Consider the following 19725-nt stretch of genomic DNA (forward strand, 5'->3'; position numbering starts at 1 on the left):
GCCGTGCTAGCATGTCTGTGTGTCTCCGTATAGTCATCTGTCCATCTTATATCCTTGCAGTCTGTTGCTGAGTTGTTGCAAATAGTCAAAGTTCACTCAAAGGTTTGTTGAACATTGCTATAGACTATAGAGGTTCGAAAAATTCGAACCTGCTCGAACGCGAATCTCGGCGAGTCTGGCTTGGAACCGAAGGGTCGTGGGTTCAATCCCGCTCCGCCTAAAGTTCTTCGAATTTTTTCTTTAAGGCAAATGATTTACTTATCGACCATTCAGGATTTTCCCGTCTTACCGTCGCCGACGCTGGCTTTCCTGCGTCAGGCGAACAACCTGCCCGCCCAACACAAAATGCAAGTTACCCGTTGACCCTCAGCTCAGCGTCAATTATAAAAAAACCGCTCCACAAACGAGGCATCAGCCAAACGCCGAAGCACGAAAGAAAAAGCCTGAGCATAACCCTGTGTTTCTCAAGCATCAGTTTGGCGAAGTTCTGCTGTGCGTCCTGCTGCTTGTTTGGTTCGTTTCATTTACTCTTTTTTGGTTACTTTTTGTAGTTCTCGACGAAGAGACACCGCCGTCAGTCCTTGGACGTCATCGTGAACATAGCTTGCCCATGGTTGCCACGACTGCAGCGGCACTCCTGCCTCATTCCTCACCGCTACCTCCAAAGTTCTCTTCGAGACAGCGGAGCGAGACGGGCCAAGGTGGGTGACTCGATGGCTAAAGGCGCGCACTAGAATTTTGTTGATCGCGTGGCCTTCCAAAGCCACTGTTTGTCTTATGGATCCAAAATTGTTTCATCAGCGGAAAATTAGTCTGCCTCATAATGGCGACCGATGCCTCGGCTGTTAATGGGCAGTTTTGGAAGTCGAGTATACGATTGCGAGCCTGTCATTAATGCTCATTCCTGTCGTTTCCTTGAGGGAGAGGAGTCTGTTGACGGGCTTTGATTAATTCTAAGAGGTTTTGGCACGGTACGTCGGAGAAACAAACCACGTGATTTCTAACTGGCTCATGATTGGATCCGGCGGCCTGTAGCGGTGGCTGCGGTCCCTTGTAGGTTGTACACCTGCTAAACTTTGCTAAAAATACAATAACAAAAATGCATAAATTTTGTGCAAAAAAAGAAAGAGAGAGAGCGACACTTAAGTTCTTTGTTTGTTCTTTATTTTCGCAGAATTTGAAGCATTATAATCGGCGAGTTTTTCTCCAAAAAAGACTCCGAGTTTAACGGTATATGTTCTACACGATAGCATTACTCGTGCACGTATAATATATATTCGAATAATAAAAAAAGTAAATGCTAAAGCGTGTTGAAGTAGATTTTATTTCGAGAAAGGGGGGGGGGGGGGGGTCTAATGGCATAAATCCCCCCTCCCCCTTTACGAGGCAGGGTAAGCACGGAGGTTCGGACGCTCCTGCAAAGATTAGCGAGGCGGTAAAGCTGCATTTTTGAAAACGGAGCAGACTTCATTTACAGGAATACGGACGTAGTGGCTCACTGTTCTGCTGTTGTCGTAGTTGCAGCGCACCAATTTTAAAAGCTTCCTCACAGCACACGGTTCCCCCCGCTTTTTGAGGTAGCATTGCATTACCAACGCGTGAAGGCCAGACAAAACACAAGGATAGCTATAGACCAGTGTCAGCTCTGTTCCATGGGCGCCGCCATGTTTGTTCATGCCAACCTAAATTAGTGTGACATGTTTGATTTTATTCTACCCGGTTTACCAAGCTGTTTTCTTTTTGTTTTGTTTTTATGATGGCTTTCTCAGCCGAACTAACACCAAATCAGATAACCACAAACTTTATATCTTGTAAAGGTAGTAAGCTATCTTTTTTTTCATTCGAATTTATGTTCCGCGCGGAACAAGGAAGATGAACTTTGTATACTTTTACAGGAGTTCAGTTTTCAGTTTGACATCATCATGCTAACTGAAACTTGGTACCAAAATGAGCTAGAGGTACTTCAAATGAATCACTACAAGGCATATTTTTTAAACCGTGAAAGCAAACGTGGTGGGGGAGTGTTGATATATGTTAAGAATACCCTTTGCTGTGAGATTTTACCATGTTTTTCATTTCTTTCCGATGACCTAGAAGTATTATCGTTGAAATGTGAACAACAAGTGTTTAGTGTTATGTATAGACCCCCAAATGGTAATATCGAAGGTTTCTTTTCACACCTAGAGAGGTTTCTCGATTTCGTCAATGTCGGTCAATATGCTCTTTTTCTTGGCAGCGACTTTAATATAGATATGCTACGTCCCTCAAGTGCGCAGTGCTCATTTTCATCTATACTTGAATCTAGTGGTTGTGTGAATGTTATTACCTCACCAACTCGCATAACAAGCTCCTCATCAACACTGATAGATTTGTTCGCTACTAACACTGATACACGCAACACGTCTGGCAGAGTTATCAACGCACAGCTAAGCGATTATCTGCCACTGTACATGTTTACAACCCACGCCACTCCGAACAAAGAAAATAAGACTGAAGATCTACCAACGTTCCAAAATGTAAACGCAACCACCCTCGAAAAATTTAGGTCCTTAGTAAACACCACAGACTGGAATGAAATTTATAACTTGGGTAATCCTGATGACGCATACGATACCTTCTTAACAAAATTTACGCGTATATACAACATAGCATTTAAATACCAGCCTATTCGCCCAAAAAGTTCCCGACAAAAACCTTGGATAACCAGAGAATGCTTAAAAATGATAAGGAAAAAGAACAGGTTATACGGAAAATTTTTAAAGACCAGAGATTCTGATGATTTATGCTGTTTTAAAGCCTATAGAAATCGGCTGACAAAGCTTCTGAGAAAGTTGAAAGATAACTATCTTCTATGCTTATTTAATGGTCAGTCAATGTCCAGGCCAGACCAGACATGGAAGACAATCAATAAATTATTGAACCGGTCAGCACAGCTAAACAATGTAACCGAGATAAAGGTCGGAGAATCAACCTTACGAGAAAAGGCCCTAGCCGATTCATTTAACAATTATTTTGCAAACCTAGTACAGGGCACACAAAACTGCGATGCACCAATTTACTTAGGAACGCCGAATGAGAGCAGCGCTTTCCTCGCCCCCACTGATGAACATGAGGTTTATCATATGTTTAGCGCAATTCAAAATAGCAAATGTACTGATATTGACAACATTCAAATCAAACCTGTTAAATATGTACTGGACATACTAACACCCATAATTACCCATATTTTCAACAGTTCAATTTCATCCGGAATCTTTCCTAAAAAAATGCAAATTGCAAAAGTTATAGTTATTTTCAAAGGTAAAGACAAAAACGATCATTCAAACTACAGACCAATTTCCATTCTTCCTGTGTTTTCGAAGTGCCTAGAGAAAATTATTCATCGTCGTATGACTTCTTTTTGTGACCGTTTCTCGCTCATAACCTCATCACAATATGGTTTCAGGAAGGGTAGATCAACTGAACTCGCACTACGAAATAAAAAAAAAAATTCATCTTAAAATCATTCGAACAAAAACTTTTAACTCTTGGTGTCTTTGTTGATTTCTCTAAGGCATTTGATCGCATAAATCATACCATCTTAATTAATAAACTTCAGTTTTATGGTTTCCGTGGACTAACCCTAAACCTGTTAACATCGTATTTAGAATTTCGTAAACAATCTGTTTTTATAAACAACTATTCTTCAGACTTTCAAGCGTTAAAAACAGGTGTCCCTCAAGGAAGTATATTAGGCCCACTTTTGTTTAACATTTATATAAACGACATTGTAACGATTAGCCCAAACACCACTTTCATCATTCATGCTGATGACACAACACTACTTTTTTCAGCTAACAATATCGACACACTTGCAGAAACTACTAACAACACACTGGAATATTTACATAAATGGAGTGAAGCGAACGCTCTACTAATTAATAAATCTAAAACAAAAGCGATTATTTTTAAGCCACATAATAAATTGGTAAATATTGACTTGCGCCTGAAACTTGGCCCCTCTATCATTGAAGTCGTCCGGAATGTAAAAACCTTAGGTGTAATGTTTAATGAAAACATGTCATGGGACACCCACATTCAAAGTGTAATAAAAAAAAAATTTCAAGTGTTGTTGGCATTCTCAACAAGTTCCGTTCAAGTTTGCCAGTCAAAATTAAGCTTCTCATTAACAATTCTTTATTCATGTCACATTTGAATTATAATCACTTGGTCTGGGGCACATCAACTACAACTAACTTGGACAAATTAACGATTCTTCAAAAGAAGGCAATTCGAGCTATAATCAATGTACCAGAATCAACCCACACGAAACCATTGCTTAAATCATTGAACGTCCTATTCTTAAACAAACTGTACGAGTACACTTTACTTATTCGATATATAGCAAGTATTAAACAAAAGACGCCTGACATTAGTAACATAGCAGAAGTAACAATAAATATTAGACCTTATAACGTACGTCACGAAGAAGTATGGAGGATACCATTCAGTCGAACAACCTATGGAACTCAAATGCTAAAACATCGCCTACCTTTTTTACTAAACCATTTAATTGAAAATAACATTATCATCGAACATTTAGCATCTCATTCCTTAAAACTGATGTTTCTATGAATATTTATGTCATACAATTGTATTTTAGCATATAGAGTGTATTTTTTTCCCTTGACATTGTAATCTATAGCCCAATTTTAAACGTGTATTTTGGCTATTGTTACGGTGATTTTTTTTTTATTAAGCATCTGACTTTTTTTTTTCTTTTTCTTTATCTTTCGATTGCTTGCCGTTTGCCAAAAAAGGGGGCGTGAACCTTGTCAAGCCGACATCAGTCGGCTTTTTGTTCATGCCTCCAGTGCCTGTACTCGTGTACAGGCGCAAATAAAATGATTGATTGATTGAACGCAACGACACGGTAAGCGGGGAGTGAAAGGGGGGGGGGGGGTGCTGTGCTTTTTGCGGGACTCCATATTTTTTTTAAACCTTCGCACATATCGTAGTGCAAGAACGACGGAAAGGCATAGTCACGAAGCTCCAAGAACAACACCGATTGCGAAAGTGCCTCTTTCATTAAAGCTTTTCATTTATAAAACCTTGATTCGCCCTAAACTTGAATATGCCGCATCAATCTGAAACCCTGGTATCACCCTCGCATCTGCCGTAGAATTTATTCAAAATCGCGCCGCCCGTTTTATGCTTTCTAACTATCACCGCACAGCTAGCACCACTTTAATCAAAGCCATCTCTAAAATATGCCGCATCAATCTGAAACCCTGGTATCACCCTTGCATCTGCCGTAGAATTTATTCAAAATCGCTCCGCCCGTTTTTTGCTTTCTATCACCGCACAGCTAGCACCACTTTAATGGAAGCCATCCTTCCCACTCTTTCTCTTCGTCGAAAGATATCCCGCCTATGCCTGTTACATAAGATTTATCACTCTAACCCTACTCTCCGCCAAGTACCCTTTTCTGAACCATTTAACATATCATCACGCGGCGATCATCAACTAAAAGTTGTGATCCCTCATGGCAGCACATCTACCTTTAATGCTTTTTTTTGCCTCAAACCTCGATTAACTGGAACCGCCTTCCCGCAGCTATTGTCACAATCACTGCCTCAGATAAATTTAAGATTGCCATTACTAACCTGTTGCATAGTGTTTAGTAGTAAGTTTGTGTATTGTTTGCCTTTTCATCGATATTTGTTTTATTCCATGTACAGTGCCATTACAAACCTGTTAAATGATGTTTAGTAGTTATTTTCTGTAGTTTTTGCATTTTCATTGTTATTTGCTTTGTTCTATTTACTGAGCCCCACTCCTCTCTGTAATGCCTTCGGGCCCTGAGAGACATAATAAATGAATTGAATGAAATGAAAGAGCAAAAACCCTGTTTATGTGCAGTCCTCCTCATTACAAGAGCCTGCGCTTGAGATTATTATTTCACATTTTTCTCGCTGGGGGCTAGGATTTCGGACACTGGTTTATAGGCCGCCTGCAATTCTGTTTGGTTCAGCACTATCTAGCGACTGAACTAAGAAACACTGGGTATGCCTGGAAGTGGCAGCAGCATTGTTCAAACGTGAGCTATTACTCTGGTGGCGCCGCAACCCTTACAGAAATGTCATATATGACCCAGATATATATATTATATAGGGCCGTATATGGGCATATAAGTAGACATATAAGGTCATGTATTGCCATACAAGAGCTGAAATCAGAGCAAATATGGTAAGGTGACACCATATATGTCGAAATATATTTCCAAATAAAGTCATATATGGTGCCAGGGACTGTCATATATAACAGTATAGGATGCCTGATACTCCTGTATTTGGCACTATATGGTGCCAGTCAACATATAGATGCAGGTAGCAGACCGCGTAGGCCGGTACCGGGACTACGCCGGCCGGCCCATGGTGACAGGATGGCGGCGCCCGGCCATGGGTGCCTGTGTGCTACCGGCCCCGGCCGGCGTCGGGGTTTTGTCTTGCTCACTGGCCAGTTCAGCCGTAGAAGTTACAGTGACTGGCCGGCATCGGGTTTTTGCTCTCTTTGATGGCCAGTATCAGCCTACAGTGTCTGAAGCAAGAAATACTAGGTAGGCCAGGAAGCCGTGATCGCATAACATGCAAGTACCGCGGAAGCTGCAGCCTGACGGGTCAATCGGAACGTGAATACGTATCACCGGAGTGCGCTTTTACTGCGAAGAAGTATCAGGCTTTTCGCTGCGTCATGCTCCAATATGTGTGCGTTGTGCTAGTATAGATAGCGGATAACAAAGCCGTCGGCACGCCAGGGGGGCTTATCGTTCACCCTTTGCCAAGTTACACCGAGGCAGGGTATAACCTTGGGCTGTCACTCTACTGGCGCCGCCTGGCTGTTACCGGCAAGCTATACTGTCAAAAAAAGTTTAAAAAAAACTTGTCGCTAAAAATCGGAGCAACAGTCCTCGCACAAACACTAAGGGCCCATATATAGGGCGAGGGTAATGCTGAACAATCACAAAACCAAAATCTATCATCTATTAAAGGTTTAACAAGGAAAAAGAGTCTTATTTTTGCTAGGCCGCTTTATCTTGCACTGTGGTCCAAAGGCAGCAGCGGCATATCATCGTGGTGATTAGAAGTCGTCAGTCGAACTCGTCGTTCTGATGCTCGGAGAAATGACATCACACACCAAACAGAAACACGCAAAACAAACGCCAAACGTAGAAACGAACTTGAATACCCTTGCGCCTATGCGTAGTGAGAATATGAAGGCTCTTCGAATTTTCTTATGTTCCGTGCAACGAAAAGATTAATCTAATAAGGAATTGCATCGGATGCCACCTCGACATGCAAAGCAGAAAGCAGGACGGACCTCATCGCATCCGTGAGCGACCATCGAGACGGGCGTCTCGATGGAGAGGGAAATTTCACGAAGTGAGGGAAACTTCGCCAAAAAATAGGAAAATTTTAGGCGTCCAGTGAAAGAGGGAATAACATGAAACGGCCGTCACGTCTGCGCTACAGGCGGTCGCCCTCAGTGCGAAGGCCCTATTCCCAAACGTCTATCTTCTTCTCAATATCCTAGCGACTCTGCGCGTAACAAAGGAGGTGGCTGAGCGCTCGTTCTTTTCACTACGACGGTTGAAAACATACCTGAGAGCGTCCACTTCGAATGAGCGACTGCTCGGTTCAGTGTTTTTGAATGTTCCCCGCGACATTGAAGTTCAAAAGTTGGACATGGTTGGTATTATTTGCCGTGAACGCAGGCGGCTGCATCTTAATATGTAGGCGCTTGGCATAAAAGAAGTGATCAAGAATTTGTTTTGTAGGTTTTTGAAATAACTAGTCACAGTTACTTTTTTTATTTGCGCTAATTTCTAGTCGAAAGCACGTAATTCTGAACAGTACTCAAGGTGTGCGTGAGCACAGCGCCACCCTGCCGTTGCTTACAGTGCAATTGTTTTTTTACTATTAATTTAATATTTCTTAGATCACTGACATGGGTTTATATAATCACCATGTGTGCATTTTATTATGCTCATTTTAGTTTGACATATTTTGCATTTATTTAGGTGTGAATTATTGTATTTTATGTATTTCAGTGAGGATAGTTTGTTATACTTTGCCTTGAAATTGCCATCCTTCACCCCACAAATGTTTCGAAGTATGCGTTCTCTATATATCGGAGATCAAGTTCCGCATCCCATCAAATAAGCATGAATGAAAAAAATATCGACTCTTTTATTCATTTGAGCATTTTCTACACCACAAACATTCCTCCCGAACATCCCCCCCCCCCCCCCCCCCCCACATGAATCTGGTATCTGCGCACGCGCATTGCCCACGTCTGATGTGGGCACTGCCGGGCTTGTTTGTAAACACTGTGTTGGTTCATACACCACTTATTTCTCTTTCTTTCCCACGCGACTACGCGTGCTTTCCCACAAAGCACTCGGAACCACTATTATCTAAGGAGGAGAAAAAGCGAGAAGCTCATAGCATGTTTGTACATAAAATAACCGCTCTTCGGGTTACGGTGCAGACGGCATAACGTTTCAGTTGTTTACGTACGTTATGCGTAGTGCCTTTTTGACCTCAAGGCATTTTCAGCCAAAACATTCGCTGAACTCCGTCCGTCGATTGCAGCGATTGGCCCTCCCAACCGTTTTGCGGGGAAGTATATAGAGACCCTCCAGATTTTGTAAAAGTGCAGCCCGGTGCCTGAACGGCGACCACCGTTCACTGTCCCGCAACAACCGGAATGACCCCAGTTGAAAGACCAATTGGTCAATTTTTTTTCCAGTATAACTATTTTGCCGCACTCATACATTGATGTCTTCCGAGATTGATAACGCTATCCCGATGATTATTATTATTTTTTTTTTTCATTTAAGAAACTTTGTTTTTGTATTTTCAGATAAAAAAAAAAAAAAGTTCGGTAAATGTTTTTTATTTCCACTTTTATTTCTTTGGCCCACAGTGGTCCCAGGTCAGTCACCACGTGCGATCCGCACACTTTCTGCTTCGGCGTCGCCAACGCCTTCCAGGGACGACTCGAACTTCTGCTCAGGTTGGCTGGGGTATATATATATATATATTATTTTCCTGGGGCCCTAAACTCGTAAATCGCGAGGTTTGTGCCGAAGCTTACAAAGCGCGTCGATTGAACTCTCGCGACGATAACGCCGCGCTTTTGTAGCCCAAGTCCAATCGGTACTCTCCGCGAACTTTCGGCTCCAACCTCGTGTTGGACGAGTCTAGAGCCCCTGTCATGCAACCGCTCCTTGTAGTCGGGGACAGGTTACTGAGCACGGGACGTGGCCCCAGCCACCTTGTTATTGCCACAACTCCCACGAACTCACCATTCGATCCCGAGTCACTCCATGAAGTTGCCAAAATATAAAACAGAGCAAAACAATACTATGATGATTACTTTTTGGGTTAAGTATGTTGCTTAACTGAAAAAGAAATAAAACGAGACAATGCGTTACAGTGTAATACATGAAGAAAAGAAATACTCACCTGTCCCACTTCCGAGTTAATTTATGCCATGGCAATCATTATCGGGCGTCATCCAATATTTTATGTGCGTCTGAGCGACCTGACATAGTACGTTATTGCATTGTTATTTAAATGCTTCTTCTGTTAGTTACACATGCCGACATATCCTACCTCCCGTGTTGACTGTACTTGTGACTGGCATTGCAGTTTAAAGGCACACAATTTACGAAACATAGACACGCGGTAAGCAGCTCAAGCTTGTTATCTGGTTAATAAACAATGGTTGCTACAGCAGCATTTGGAAATTTACGTATCCTCTCTGTATTATTCACATGCAAGTAGCGTATCCATCAGTATATAAGTCGCACCGTTTCCTAGGAAAAAAAGTTGCTATATTTAAGTCGCACCTTTGCGCATGTCGCACACGGATCGCTGCAAACGACGGCGCGTGGAGTCGCTGTAGCCTCAGACCTATACGCTAGATATATCTTAGATTGAAGAGGCGGATCATCGCAGACCATAGGGAGCTTTTGCAATTTAATGGCGGACGCCTCCAGCGGATATTGGTCGGAAGTTGCATATACTCCTTCTGTTTTTTGTTTTTTTTTAACCCGAAAGCCACAAGTGATTGGTTGCAATTCAGGAATGCCTATAATGCCTGTTTCCACGTCATATTTATTTATAGCCACCCAAGACCGGAGCAGCGAAAGCTCTCCGGCTCTACAGAAACCTCGGCATCCAAATAGGTTCGTGTTCGGCACTGCCCAAGCCCGCAAGTCGCCGCGTACGGAGCGAGGAAGATCCGTAAGAGACGCTCTCCACATGGCTGCCCGCCGAGGTGAGAGAACTCAACAGCCAATTGACGCAAAAAGAGAATAACGAAAATGTCGTAATCTTACAGAAATGTGCTCGATAACTATAATTTGTTGTAGGTTAAAACAATTATGCAAGCTTGATCATGCTGACAAGAACTGATAAGCACAGAATGCGTGATAGGACTTCTAGCGAAGACGAGAAGAGCGTCTGAACCAACGCTGATCTGAACGGCAGCGCCTAACGAAGATTCGCTCTTATTTCTGACACATGCCGCGAGATGGCGCAGCATTACAGGAAAGTGCACAGCCGTATATTGGGAGAGTTTAGCCATTTATTGGTTTGAATAGGCGAGCATCTCGTTGCCAACCACAGCTCCTTGATGGTCGTGTGCCCTCTAAAATTGCGACTCGACTAATTTAAGGCGTTTCAGCGTCGCTAGAGTAAGAAAAGTGTAACTCTTGGTGACTGAAAACTTGGCGCATGTGAGATTTTTGCCACGTCCATATTCAACGGTAGAATAAACGAACGACGCGCGTTCCGAACCAGAGTAAACTGAGTAATGTAATGTAACGTAATGTCTTTATTTGGCTCTGGAGAGCCGCGGCACCGCGGAAAGGCAACAGCCCGTACCACGGAGGCCCACGGTGCCGCGTCTAATGAATATGATAATGCGATGAGTATGCGGAGGGCAAGTTCGTCTGCTCTTTGCGCAGGGGGTAGCGGTGACGTCAGAACGCCGAGCCCTGATTGGCTGATAGCGACCCCCTATCTGAGCGTCGTCTGCTCGCAACGTTTTCTGCGTCTGTCTTACCTTTCCTGCGACTTTCGGAAAAGCAGAGGCCAGAGGCCAGGCTCACAAAACGATCTTGTTTTGCACAGGTTACGACGAAATCCTACGACAGCTCCGAAGCTGTCTTACGCACTTCTTACGATCAAATCAGCATGGCCGACAGCGTCGCGGTCGCGACGACCAACGGACGTTTATTTTTCTACGTGCGCTTCTCACGCGTCCCGACGTCAAGCAGCAAGAAAAAAGTAAAAAGTACTTGAAACAGACCACAACGAACAAGTACGCTGGATTCACAAACACCCGGGAAAAGCTCCAACGGCCACGATTCCACCGACAACGACCAAGCGATCTCGGCAGATAGGCCTAGCAGGCACTCCGACTCGGCGACCGTCTGCCCACGACCGGCTGGCGTGCTGAATGGAATATGCCCGCGCGACCCTTGTGAACCCTTCCCGGCTTATACTTTTATCGCTGACCTCAATTTTAGATTAAGAGGTCAATCTCTTCCTCTTGTCATATCCTTGTTTTCCGAGGCAACGGTGACTCTCGCCGGTAAAAAAGCGGTGAATCTCCGACTGACGCAGGAAAGGTAAAGCAGCCATCGCTTTGACTAGCAGACGTAAAGCAGACGACGTTAACTGCGCCAACCCGCCGACGCCGTTAAAGAGTGAGGAGTCTCGCCGCACACGAAAGGAGGGAAAAAGTATTTGGGAGGGAACTTGCGGACGCTAACACGCTCACTCTCGGTTCTTAGCAAACAAAGCTCGGCGCCTCGGGACACCTCGCCAGTGAGTCCTTTGACTTCTCTCCTTGATGCGCGTCTGCTAGTTGTTAGACAAAAACAACGTACCGCTCGAGTTATTTCGTCTGCCCTCTCTGAAAGGCGAAGTCGAGCTCGCTCGACTTCCGAAAGCCGCAGAAAATGTAAGACAGACGCAGACGACGTTGCGAGCAGACGACGTTGCAAAGGAGCAGACGACGCTCAGATAGGGGGTCGCGATCAGCCAATCAGGGCTCGGCGTTCTGACGTCACTGCTACTTCCTTTCTCATGCGCAGAAAGCAAAAATGAGCCCACTTGCGAGGCGTATATACATGCAAGATGACGACGACATGGATTGTTGCTAGGAGTGTTGCGAACCAATCGAGGCTCGAGTTCGACCAGATTGGACTTTTTTTAACTTCTTGTGAAAAGTTTGACAAAGGTTCGGCTGAGGTTCGACTGCTATGCACACGCGTGACAGGCTGTCCAGTTGGCTTCGGATTGGATGGTGATAGCTAAGGGATGAATTAATTGCAGAACTGATTGGTTATTTCAGTTAATACAGTACAAAAATTTAATTATTAACTTCTTCAGTGATTATAATTAGTTTCCTTTATTTGCAACTGTTCATAAATTTAATATAACCCTTTGCATCAAAAAAAAAAAAAAAATGATGGCCACACTGTTCACAAAGTCAAACCGGTCGAATCTGGTTAAAAGGTCGAGGGTTCGTCGAACCGGTTCGAACAAGTCGAACCCCTAAAGTTCGACCTAAAAATCCGGTTGACAAAAGTTCGCTACACCCCTAAAGCGTGTTTTACATGCAGCGGTTTTGGCCGTAGAGCGGCGCGATTTCTGCCGTCGCGGCGCTCTGGCCAGCACCAGCGGTTGAGCGGCACGAGCTCCGCGACGGCAGAAATCGCGCCGCTCTGGGGCCAACATCGCTGCATGTGAAACACGCTTAAAGGGGCGGTGCAACGATATTCAATTGGAATGTTTTTCACTTACACGAGCTTACTGGCACTAGTGGGACTCAACGACACTCGCACGCAACGCCACTAACCAAAAAACTTTTTTTGTGGCGCTGTAATTTCGAGGACAAAACCGAGCGTTTTCATTCAATCTCTCCTTCGCAAAACTTGATGACGTAGCTGGGCGGTAGCAGTACCGCCCAGTGACGATATTTGAATGCGGTTCATAGAATGGACCCGAGCATAGCGTGGGCACTCGATTTGGGCTCGTGATAATCTATAGCTCGAGAAGCATTCGGGTAGTGTCCTGTGTCCAATCGCTGCAATGATGACAACAGCCGAACCCTAACAATGTCTGGAACGCAGCGCGTGTCCTGTGCCTTGCCAACCTCCGCGCATGGCTATGATCAACATTGGCGGCATATAATTGGCTCCAGATCACGTGGCCGCTTGTTCTGGCTGCGAGTTGAGGGGATGAACTCTGCTCGCTTTTCTTTATTTTTTTCCTGCGACTTCGATTGCGTGTGGTGAAAAACGAACGCGTGTTTCACAGGTCATTAACGTCAGGGATCCGTTCTAAGCGGTATTTGCGCAAAATACAAAAATCGTTGCATCGCCCCTTTAAATGTTGCTATTACGGAGGATGTCAGTCTGATTGGAAGATGTCCATATGTCGTTGAGGCGAGTCAGCAGCGGACCAAGGGGATCTGCAGCCTGCCGTTCGATCGGTGCACAGTTGCACAAAGGAACCCCAGGAGCATAATGGTGCTGTCGCTCACTGGGGTCGAAACATCAGGCTCCAAGGGGGTAGCCCAGTCAAAGCTAAAAGCTGCCGCCTCCGAGGTACCGAGGCCCAGGGCTTAGGTTGTGTTTCGTTTTACGTTCTTTTACGAAGGGCACACATGGACAACCTTTCGTGCCGGAGTCAGGCTGAAGACTGACGTCTCGTTTATTAAATCTAAAACGAAATAAAAGAAAGGCGCCTCTGGTACGGGGCGCTCAGGTTACGCGCGAAGCGGACGAACGGATGTTTAGATCTCGGGCTGCGCGCGAACGGTTCTTCTCGGTCGCCTTGGACTTTGGAGCTCGCTAGCGTCGGCGCGTCGGCGACCTCCATAACATCCCTCTTTCTAAGGGAGCTTCGAAGAAGTGCCGAAACGGTCTGGCTCTTTTACACACCGGCCGTGCCGAGAATGTTTGTGGGAGGTGTCGGCACACATTTCTTCGGGCCTCGTGGTTGTTTCGGGGAACTCTTCGATGCCTTGTTTATCTTGTTGATCGGGGAAAGGAATTAAATGCGTGCGATTTCTTCGGATCTCTTGACCCTCGGACGTTATCCAGTAAGATCGTGGTGTATGGGCCTTGTTCTGAACAACTCCGGTTCGCTTGAGGTCAATGACCCAAACTCGCTGTCCAGAGCCGAGTGGATCGAGTTGACGCACTCCGTGTCGCCGGTCGAAGTATTGCTTTTGTCGGTTCCTGTTTTCTTGCTCATAGCGACGCAGTTCTTTTTGGTCGGGTAGCTTTGGTTCCAGGAGCTGAGTGGCGATCGGTACGGTTGTACGCATCCTTCTCCCCATGAGAAGTTCTGTCGGACTGTATCCGTTGGGCAGAGGCGTTGAACGGTAGATCATGAGTGTCTCGTACGGATCTTCCGTTTTGCTGAGTGATCTCTTTATGATCTTCACTGCAGCCTCCGCCATCCCATTGCTCTGCGCGTAGCGAGGGCTTGATGTGATGTGCTTAAACCCGTAGGTCTGTGAGAACTTGGTGAATGCTGAACCTGTGGTTCCCGCAAACTGAGGACCATTATCAGACACCACTACTTCTGGGATGCCATGCCTCGCAAATATCGATTTGCAGTGCATTATTACGCACGCTGCTGTGAGGCTTTCCAGTCGAGCGATTTCGGGGTAGCGAGAGTAGTAGTCGACGACGACCAGCCACCATTTCCCGTGAATGAAGAAGAGGTCCATCGCCACTCTCTCCCACGGTCGACTAGGAAACTCTGACGGGATGAGGGGGAGCTTTCGGTTCTGGCCAGTTTTAATGCACTTTTCGCAGTTCTTGACCAGGCGCTCGATATGATCGTTTATCCTCGGCCACCATACCGATACATTTGCCCGTGCTTTGCATTTGCCTATGCCCATGTGTCCTTCATGAAGTTGTTGCAGGATATGTGGACGGCAGGATTCTGGTACCACTATTCTATAACCATTCATGAGAAGGCTGTTTTGCACGGCAATGTGATGACGGTACTCGTAGTACTCTTTGAGGTCTGTTCCGAGATCTCGACGATTTGGCCAACCTTTATGGCTGTAGCTGGCGAGTCTTTGGCAAACAGGGTCTTTGTTCTGTTCTGCCGTTATCCATTGGAGACTCGTTTGCGTTGCTGGTAGGGACGTCTCTATGTGTCGAATGAAGCAATCGATTTCTTCTTGCATTTCTCTGTCTTGCCGCTGTGGCAGAGGGCTTCTTGACAACGAGTCAGCTGCTTGGAGTTCCTTGCCCGTTACGTGGACAACTTCGAATGAGTAGCGCATTAAACGCATGCGCAGTCTCTGAAGCCGTGGGGTTAGGTCGTCCAATGACTTTGATCCGAACAGAGAAATTAGTGGTTTGTGGTCAGTTTCCAGTACAAAGTGCGTTCCCACGATGTAATCTCGGAATTTTTCGCATGCCCACGTGAGTGCCAAACCTTCTTTTTCGATTTGGGCGTACCTCTTCTCTGTTTCGGTGAGTGTTCTGGACCCATAGGCGATGACGCGATATGATCCATCCTCCTGCTCTTGACGCAGCACTGCTCCCAGGCCGTAGGATGACGCATCTGCCGATACAATCGATCGTTTGTTGGCGTCGTAAATTCCGAGAACGGGGCAGGTTGAGAGGATTTCCTTCCACTTTGCGAAGGCTTTCTGCTGAGGATGATCCCACACGAAGTCCACTTTGGAACTGAGCAGTGACGATAGTGGATGCAGAAGGTCAGACAGGTGTGGCACGAATCGTCCTAGGTATGTCGCCATACCCATGATGCGCTTGACTTCTTGCTTTGAAGTCGGTATGGGCATCTGTTTCACTGCGTTGACGATTGTCTCGTCTGGACGGACACCATCGCTGTCTACTTGATGACCTAGGAACTTGATACTTGTCACTCGAAAGACGCATTTATCCTCGTTGAGCGTGAGTCCTGCTGATGAGAGTCGCCTGAGGACTTCTCGCAGACGTTGCTCGTGCTGCTCGGACGATGACGCCCATATCAAGATATCGTCCATATGGCAAAGTACTCCTTCCATTCCTTGGAGAAGTTGTGTGATACGTCTCTGGAAGTGTTCCGGTGCTGACGTGATTCCGAATGGTAGGCGATTAAAACAATATCTTCCAAACGGAGTGATGAATGTCGTCAGGAGTCGTGACTTCTCGTCTAAAGGGATCTGCCAGAACCCAGAATTCGCGTCCAGCTTTGAGAAGATCTTGGCTCCTGCTAGCCTTCCCAGCGTGTGCTCCACTGATGGGATAGGGTGATATTCGCGCTGAATGTGTTTGTTCAGTTGTGTGAGATCAACACAAATGCGAATTCTGCCAGACGGTTTGGGGACGATGACCATCGGCGCGCACCATTCAGTAGGTTCTTCTACTGGAGAGATGACACCTTGCGACTGCATGTTTTCTAGCTCTTTCTGCGTTTCTCGATACAGCGAAAGCGGTACTCTTCTCGGTGATGCGATAGCAAACGGCGTCGCGTTAGGTTTCAGTTTCAGAACGTGAGCACCTTCGAGAGATCCCAGTCCTTGAAACAGGTGAGAGAACTCTTTTTTCGGTTCGCAAGCTTTGTTCGCAGTCATGCAGATTTGAGGGCAAAGCCGAAATTTTTCGATAGCTGGCTTACCCAAAAGAGGTTTGCGAAGTCCTTTCACGATGTAAACTTCTTCGAGTGCTTGTTGTCCACGGCAGTTGAGCTTCATCCAAGCTGATCCCATGACTTTAAGGGGTCGTCCGTCTGGACCATGAAGTCGGCGTTGGGGCTCGGAGAGCTTGTGGCACTTTGCGAAGACCTTTTGAAAGGTGGCAGCTGGTAACACCGTTTCGTCTGCTCCGGTGTCTATTCGGAAAACAACAGGAGTTTCGTCGACGAATATCTCGATGTCCCATTTTGCTGTTTGAGGAGAAGCTGCAGCTCCTACGAATCCTTGTTCGTGTACGAGGGAGTTCACGGTAGTTGAAGATTTGCAGACTGTTGCAAAATGTGCCTTTTTCTTACACCTGTTGCAGCCTGCGTTCTTCGCCGGACACACACTCCTCGGGTGAGCTTCTCGACCACACCAACGGCACGGTTTGCCTTTTGGTTTGGGTGTCGCGGTCTTCTTAGTAGGAGTTCGAACATTTGAACGTTCAATTCCTCGCTGAGCAGGTCTTGCTGCTGTCCCATTTTTGGCTGCTATACGGTCAACGTTGGCATCCTTTTCTTTTGTCGGTCGGAGTTCCGCTTGTTGCTTCTTAATCACTTCCGATTGTCGCGCAGCAGCGATGGCCTTCTGCAGGTCCAGATCAGGATCCAGTTGAAGTTTTTCTGAAGTCCTGCTGTCCCGAAGACCAACAATCAGCCTGTCGCGGATCAATTCTTCCTTCAGTGGTCCATAGTTGCACGTAGTGGCTAATCCACGGAGAGCAGTGACGTACTCCTCGACGGTTTCCGTCTCCAGTTGCGATCTTGTGTTGAACATGGCTCTCTCATACACCACGTTTCGACGAGGAATGAAGTAATGTTCGAAGTTCTCCATCACCTTGTCGAAGTCTTGAGCCTCGGTGTCGGACAGCTTGAAGGTCTGTAAGACGTCTTCCGCTTGTGGTCCCATGATGTAAATGAGAGCGTCGACTTGGTGTGATGATGGTTGAGATGCCAGTCCTGATGCACTGTGGAAGCGCTTGAATCTCTTCTTCCACGCCGGCCAATCGTTAGGTGTTGTAAAACTGAAGGCTTCGGGTGGCGAGATGCGAAAAGTTGCCGTTACCGTTTGTTCGGTAGCACCGTTGTCGGCAGAAGTTGAGGGCTTGTCCATTGTTCCTTCGTTTGTAGTCGATCCTGCGCTTTACTAATTATTAGTAGACTCGCGGAGCGATCCCGCTTCTGACACCATGTTTCGTTTTACGTTCTTTTACGAAGGGCACACATGGACAACCTTTCGTGCCGGAGTCAGGCTGAAGACTGACGTCTCGTTTATTAAATCTAAAACGAAATAAAAGAAAGGCGCCTCTGGTACGGGGCGCTCAGGTTACGCGCGAAGCGGACGAACGGATGTTTAGATCTCGGGCTGCGCGCGAACGGTTCTTCTCGGTCGCCTTGGACTTTGGAGCTCGCTAGCGTCGGCGCGTCGGCGACCTCCATAACAGGTTGAGGCACCGCCGACGGCCGGTGTGGCATCTTCTCAACGTCATCGTCTAATGATAGCGTAGTTCCGATCATTGCTGCTGCGAGATTGAACGCTTCTATATTTCACGCTATAAATGTTGTTTCCAATATTGTGACGTCGAGGTCTGCTGATTGGTCGACGCTGTGTCGCACTATTAGTTTACGCTCTAACCGTGGGGAGAATATTCGGTGCTGGCGGCGGTCTTTGCTCCGATCAAATTGTCCAGCGCGCGACCGCGCGTTCGCGCGCCCCGCGACTGACTTCCCTTTTGCATGGCTCCAACCCCCAATCCTGGGTGGTTTAGTCAGCGACGCACTTGACTCACAATCTCAACGCGTTGTGTTCAAATCCTGCCGGGAGACTGAAATCTTTTTATGTAAGGCGTAACGCTTTTCGGTGTCGGTTTTTCATTACAGCCAGACGTTACAGAACCCGCAGGAAAATCGGCCAATGAAGCGCATTCTCTGCAAAAAAAAGCATGACAGCCCCCCCCCCCCCCCCCCAACACACACACACACAAACACACACAAAGCTCCTGTACTAGCCATCATTGGTGGTTTTCTCTTCTTCAATAGTGAGAGATGGGCTAGCTACTTCATCATTCCTTTTTACAAAGGTGCCACAAGACAAGGGCAGAAGGTAAGAGACCTAGAACAAGCGCTTGTGATGTTTCTCTTACTTTCTGTCCTTGTCTTGTGGCCCTTTTGTGACAAGATTCCTCCTCTTCACTCGCTTCATATCCAACATTCACTTCGCTAAAGTGGGAAGAGTGGAAAGTTTTGGGGGGGGAAGGGGAGGTACCTGTCCTGCTTTCTTCTGCAAGATACCATAGTGCAGCCCCGAGCATCTTATTGTAACTCCATTGAGATTACGGCATGAGTTGATAAATGCGCCGAAGAACGAATCGCCAAGCAAGAAGCTTGAACATAATGCTCTGAATTTCTTAATATTCACAACTCCCGATCTCGTACATCTAATCCGCTCTTTGCCCTGATTCACATTTCGGACGCCAGGTCGCGCCAGATAGCGTTGCACGCATGGAGATGTGGTCGAAACTCCCAGTTTCTCTCTTTACGTCTTTCTCCGCGGGGAGGCGTCATTTTTCGTGGAGCTGCGATTAAGCGGCATTTCCGAGAGGCCGTATTGTTGGTTGTTTACGTTCGCAGCGCGTGCTCAGAACTCGGTCCCATTTACTTTCTGCCGAGAACAATGATCTTGGTTGGAAGGAATGCACGAATATGCACGTTCAACGTGCATCTTACCCTGTCAGGATCATCTTCCTTGGAAGACGATAAATAGGAGCTACTTCTGAGCGTGCACTACGAACAACCAACAGTATGACGTCCTGTGTATACCCCGATAAGGCGTGGCAACTGTTCACACGCTTTGAAACGAAGAATAAAATTAAAAAAAAAAAACGCCTGGGAAGTCGACTTTTCTGTATTATACGCCGGATGACCGATCACTTCGCTTTAGGGTGCCTTCATGTGC

The 19725-nt window shown here is 46.2% G+C and overlaps 1 long non-coding RNA gene across 1 annotated transcript in view; it reads left to right on the plus strand.

Moving 5' to 3' along the window:
• Window positions 1-8971: 8971 nt before the first annotated feature.
• The window catches only part of LOC115319223, a 14046-nt gene continuing 3292 nt past the window's right edge, over window positions 8972-19725 (plus strand). The window contains exons 1-2 of the long non-coding RNA XR_005715154.1: window positions 8972-9057; window positions 10174-10326. This is a non-coding gene — a long non-coding RNA (uncharacterized LOC115319223). The remainder of the gene's footprint in view (window positions 9058-10173; window positions 10327-19725) is intronic.

Source organism: Ixodes scapularis, unplaced genomic scaffold (assembly GCF_016920785.2).
Source record: "Ixodes scapularis isolate PalLabHiFi unplaced genomic scaffold, ASM1692078v2 PGA_scaffold2__306_contigs__length_199485367, whole genome shotgun sequence".
NCBI classification, from domain to species: domain Eukaryota; kingdom Metazoa; phylum Arthropoda; class Arachnida; order Ixodida; family Ixodidae; genus Ixodes; species Ixodes scapularis.